Raw genomic sequence first — 6,326 nt, forward strand, 5'->3', positions numbered from 1 at the left:
ACACACTCTGTTGTGCGTACGCACACTAGCAAAAATTTCCAATGCTAGCGTTTGACCTTAGCGTTGGAGGCAACGTTGTTTGGCTAACGTTCCATTTGTGCGTACGCACACTATTCCGTGCATACGTACACAAGGTGATTCTTCTGGCCTTCAATTTTTGAGATGTATCGAGGACATTGGGGGTAACGTTGGTTCACTAACGTTCCCTCCAACGTTGGTTCAGCATTTCTTCATATCAACGTTGGTTCTTCCCAACGTTCACTCCAACTTTGCCACCAACGTTGGTTCTCCAACTTTGCTTTCCTCTGCTTCTCTGCTCCTACTTTGTCTATCATCAAACAAATGAGTGTATCAAATTAATATACAAGATAATCTTTAGTATACTAAGTGTGCTAAAAATGCTCAAAATCATAACTTCACTTAGTGTGATCTATTTCATCATTTTTACCTGTATATTAACAAAAATTCACCTATGCTTGAGAATTTGTTTCATGCAGAGATTTTTCATGCTTTTGCTCCTTTATCAACAGAATTTGTATGAAAACTAAATTAAAATCTATTGAAAAAGTATAGAAAAACAGGTCATGATGCCTTGGCATCATTTATTGATTTTTATAGTTTTATTAAATTTGTAATTAAATTTTTATATTTTTTTCTTTTTAATTAGGTCCCTATATTAATTTTAATTTTTTATTAGGTCATTTTTAGTGTAAAAAATATTAGGATTAATTGAATATTTTTTTATAAATTAAAAATATTTATAATTAAAAATCTAATTAGATATTTAACCGCATGTATTTTGAAAAAAAATTCTATTAATTTTAACATTTTTTATATGAAATAATCTAATAATAAAAATATAAAAATTTAATTAAAAATTTAATAAAAATATAAAGACTAATAGAATAATTAACTTATGTATCTATTACATTTCTAGTTTCTTGATTGATTGCGCTACCGACAAAGGTTATTACCGTCATACAGCCATTCAGAGAGAGCAAGCTTTCCTTAATTATGGTTTTATTCGAAAACTATCTTATTGCTTCTGCCTAATTCTTAATTAATATCCTTAGTATTAAGTTCACTCAGAATATGATTTTCATGACTCAATAAATGTTGCTAAATATTTTATAATTTTTAAATAAATGTCTCTTTTTAAATGCATAAATAAACTCATTTAAAAATATTAAATAATTTACCTAAATTTTAAATCATTTTGGATGTATTTAAATAATTTAAAAATGTTAAATATTCTTTGTTCAGGTTTTTTTTTTTAATCACAGGTGGGTTCCATTCAAAGATTACAAGTAATTAAACATGCTGTTGAAGGTGCGCAAGGGAAGTGTGAGAATAGAGCAAAAGTGGAAATAAAGAGAAGAAATGAGAGTTCTTATTTTCTCAATATACTGAATGATGAACCACACTTTACACTGTTACAACAATTTGCTACAACTAATAAATCAACTAATTAATTGCTAAACTAGTACATCAAGTAACACCCTCCCTCAAGTTAGGAGTGTGTAAGTTGACCAGTCCTAACTTACCAAAGAGTGTGGAGAACATGGACGGAGGCAGCGGTTTGGTCAGGATGTCTGCAACCTGTTCAATAGTAGAGATGGGAAGAAGATGAATAAGACCTTCTTAGAACTTGTAGCGTACAATGTGGCAATCGGCCTCTATGTGCTTCGTGCGCTCGTGGAACACCGAGTTGGAGGCGATGTGAATTGCAGATTGGCTGTCACAGTAGGTGCTGATGGGCTTGGTGAGAGGCATTCCCAAGTCCTTCAAAATGAAACTGAGCCAAATAGCCTCCTTAATAGCAGCGTCGAGCTCGATATTCAGCTTCGGCTGAACTGCAAGCAACTGTCACTTGCTTTTTGCTCTTCCATGAAACCAGGGCAGTGACGATGTAGAAGCAGTAGGCTATCACAGATCTTCTTGAATCAGGACATGCCGCCCAATCGGAATCAGAAAATCCAGTGACACAGAGATCAGAGGTTGCCGAGAACACTATGCCAGTGGCAGGTGAAACTTTGATGTATCTGAGGATTCGATGGACAGTATTGAGGTAAGAAGTAGTGGGGTGGTCAAGGTATTGAATCAACTTTCTAATGGCAAAGCTAATGTCAGGTCGGGTGTTGGTCAAATAGAGCAATTTGCCAACTAACTTTCGATATTCTGTAGAATTTGAGAGGGAAACGCCTTCAGTTTTGCTGAGTTTGGTACTGTAATCCATATGGGTAGAAGCAGGCTTGTAGTTCTCAAAACCAGCATCCTTCAAAATGTCCATAGCATACTTTCTTTGATTAAGAAGAATTCCCTCTTTCGATCGCGCAACCTCCATCCAAATAAAGAATTTCAAATCTCCAATGTCCTTGATTTTGAACCTATCATCCAAGACTGTTTTGACAGCATTAATTTCTCCCAAATCATTTCCCGCCAATATCAAATCGTCAACGTAAGCCAACAATGTGGTGAATCCAATTTCAGTTTGCTTAGTAAACAAACTATAATCAGCCTTTGACTGAACAAAATCCAACTCAACCAGAACAGATTTCAGCTTTGTATTCCACTGTCGACTCGCTTGTTTTAGACCATAAAGCAATTTTTCAAGCTTGCACATTTGACCAGCTTTAACGTCCAACCCTTGAGGTGGTTTCATGTACACCTCCTCATCTAAATCACCGTGCAAGAATGCGGTATTGACATCAATTTGCTTGAGGAACCATCCCTTTGCCGTAGCCACAGCCAAGACAACTCTCAAGCTGCCCAACTTCATCACAAGGCTAAATGTGTCCCGATAATCAATCCCAGGGACTTGGGTGAATTCCTTTGCCATTAATCGTTCCTTGTAGCGTTCAATGCTGCCATCAAGGTTGTATTTCACTTTGAAAACCCACTTATTACCAATTGCCTTCTTGTCAGGTGGAAGTGAAGTGAGCTTTCAAATTTGACTTTGCTCAAGAGCTTGGAGTTCATTCTTAATAGCATCAACCCAACAAGATTGAGTAATTACTTTACTGTAGTGCTTGGGTTTAATGTTAGAAGAGATGGCTAGAGAATATGCAATATGTGATGCAGAAAATTTTTCATATGATAAATAATTCGATAAAGGGTACCTTTCAGATTTTCGGAGTGGAAGCCAAGAAGTGGTAGCATTTAGACAATGATAGTCTTGCAAATGTGATGGTGCTCTGCGAATTCTTGTTGATTTTCTTAACAGGGGCAGTGGTGATGTATGTTGAGATGCAAGTGTGTGATTTTGTGACATATTTGTTTGATTAGGTGATGGAGATTGAATTGGTGGTGTATGTGCTGAATTGAAATTTTGTGGGGCATCATTATTATTGTTGGAAGACTTAGTGTGTGAGTTGGATGCATGTGATGCTTGATTATTAGTGTGTGATGTGTGAGGTTGAAGAATGACGTCATATGCAAAGGGGTCAATTTTGAGCTGAATAGAAGATGCAATGTGTGTGCTTTGGTCAAGGTGTGTACTTAAGTATGAAAAATGATCTTCATAGAAGGACACATCTCGTGAAGTAAAGATCTCTCTAGTCTTTAGATCAATTAAGAGATATCCCTTGGTACCCTCCCTGAAACCTAAAAATGCACACCTTTTGGATCTTGGATCCAGTTTCTTTCGATTTGCTTGGAGTGTACTCGCATATGCCAGACACCCAAAAACCCTTAAATGAGATATATCAGGTAAAGAGTTATGAAAAGTTTGATAAGGTGATAAATTGTTCAGAAATTTTGATGGTAATCTATTCATGATGTGAATTGAATATGAAACTGCATATTGCCAAAAACACTTAGGGACATTTGAGTGAAAGAAAATTGCTCTAGTTATTTCAAGAATGTGTTGATATTTCCGTTCAACAATACCATTTTGTTGAGGAGTTTCAACACATGATCTTTGGTGTAATATACCAATTTCATTGAAAAAAGAGTGCATAAAAAATTTAGTTCCATTATCGGACCTTATACATCTGATTTTGCTGTCGTACTATGTTTTAACAAAATTTACAAAGAATTTAATGAGATTAGCAACTTCAGTTTTGTTTTTCATGAAAAATACCCAAGTGAAACTTGTTTTATCGTCCACTATGGTTAAGAAATATCTATGTCCTCCCGTAGAGGAAATGGCCATCGGGCCCAAACATCCACACAAATTAAATCAAATGAAGTTAATGAAACTGTGCTACTATTATTGAATGATAATCTCTTTTGCCTTGCTAGGTGACATGAGTCACAAGGCTGTACATCAGTGTCACAATGAATGAATATAAAAATTGTCTTCATTTCTTTCATTCTATGAAATGGTGCATGGCCTAACTTAAAATGCCATAGCTTTGTGTTTAAAATATTCAATATTGGCATGTCTACATAAATTTTATTTGATACCTGTGTAATTTCTAATCGCACAGCATCACAGTTCAAGGTATAAAGGCCACCACATACTCTAGCTGCTCTAATCGTCTTTTTCGAGAGTAAATCATGTATCTCACAATCGTCATCAGTGAAACTCATTTTACAATGCAAATGTTTTGTGGCTTTTGATACTGATATCAATTTAAAATTAAAAGATGGAACATATAATGCATTTGTGAGATACAGTTTGTTTGAAAATTTGATAGTTCCAACTATGTTGCTAATGGTTTGTGCACCATTAGGCAACCGAATGATTATATGAGATATCTTGAAATGAGTTTAAAAATCTTTTAGACAATAGGATACGTGAACAGTAACTCCTGTATCTATTATCCAAGAACCATGTTTTGATGTAGAAATGTTTAAAGCCAACATGCTTGACTTAAAATGCATGATATGCACCAAGTTACCTTGATGAGGTACTTGTTCCACGGTTGTGATTTGGTTAGCACTGTGGATTTTCTTTGCCTCTCCCTTGTTGAGTAAAGATAGTATGGCTGATTTCTGCTCTGTAGTAAAGTCAACATTGGAAGTTCGATTTTCTTCCATACAGCCAGAATCGTCAATGCCATCGCCATTTATTTCAGCACTGAAATTCACTGCTCCCAAACCTCCATTCGAGTTCAGATTTCTCTGTCTAAGATGAGGGGGAAAACCATATTTCTTGTAATATACATCCACTGTGTGGCCTCCTTTACCACAGTATGAACTCTCCATTATACCTCTTTCCGTTTGTCTTCTCCCAAAGCCTTGGAATCTACCTCCTCTACCTTTTTCTCTCCCTCTGCCTTGTGAGGCCTCAGCAGTGTTGAAGGAATTAGTAGTGTGTAATAAGATCTTGGGGTCTATGGTATCATCTATGGTCTGATTTTTCCTTTCTTGTCTAGTCATTATGGAAAACACAGCCTTTAAATCTGGTAGTGGCTCCATTAGCATGACCTGAGCTCTAACATTCGCAAATTGTTTATTAAGTCTTCTTAGGAATCTAACTACATGATCTTCCATTCTATATTTTCGCATATTTTCCTAATCCACAAGTACACACAGATTCACAATTGCAAGGTGGAATTAGCCTGAAATCATCAAATTCTTCTCACAGCGACTTCAATTTTGTGAAGTATTGTGTCACGCTCATTTCTCCTTGTCTTGTTCCGTATAGCTCCTCCTGCAGTTCTGCAATTCGAAATCTATCACCCTCATGGTACCTGTGTTTCAGGTCCTCCCATAGCTCATATGCAACCTTGTACCACATCACGCTTTTGGTGATTTTAGGGTTTAGCGAGATTTTAATCCAGGCTAAGACATATGTATTACATCTATCCCACAGTTCAAACAATGGATCATTCTTATCAGGTTTCTTTAAACTTCCATCAACAAATTTCAGCTTGTTTTTCGATTTTAGGGCTAACAACATCGCATTGCTCCAACTACTGTAATTCTTGCCATCAAGAATGGTAAGGATGAGAGGAATACCAGTATTTTCGGAATGATGAAGGTAGAAGTGGCTCAATGAATCTTGGCTAGGGTTGCTGCCATTCCTGTTGAGGTGAGCCTGAATCGATGAGATTTGGTTCAAGAACGCCGCAATACCTTGAGGATCGAGGCCTTGGAAAGAATTGCCTTGGTTTATTTAGAATTGCTTTGAATTTTGAGTTAGATCCATCACTAGGTTTTAGATCGTGCACTTGATGTGTGCTTCGATTTGAATTCTGAACTTCTCTTTTCTCAATCGTTATTCCTTCTATTCTCACCCCCTTTGGGTTCCACGCTCACCGCACCACGTTAAAAGTGTGCAAGGGGAGTGTGAGAACAGAGCGGAAGTGAAAACATAGAGAAGAAATGAGAGTTCTTATTTTTTCAATGTACTTAATGATGAACCATACTTAATGATG

The sequence above is a fragment of the Arachis duranensis genome, chromosome 1, assembly GCF_000817695.3.
Source record: "Arachis duranensis cultivar V14167 chromosome 1, aradu.V14167.gnm2.J7QH, whole genome shotgun sequence".
NCBI lineage: Eukaryota > Viridiplantae > Streptophyta > Magnoliopsida > Fabales > Fabaceae > Arachis > Arachis duranensis.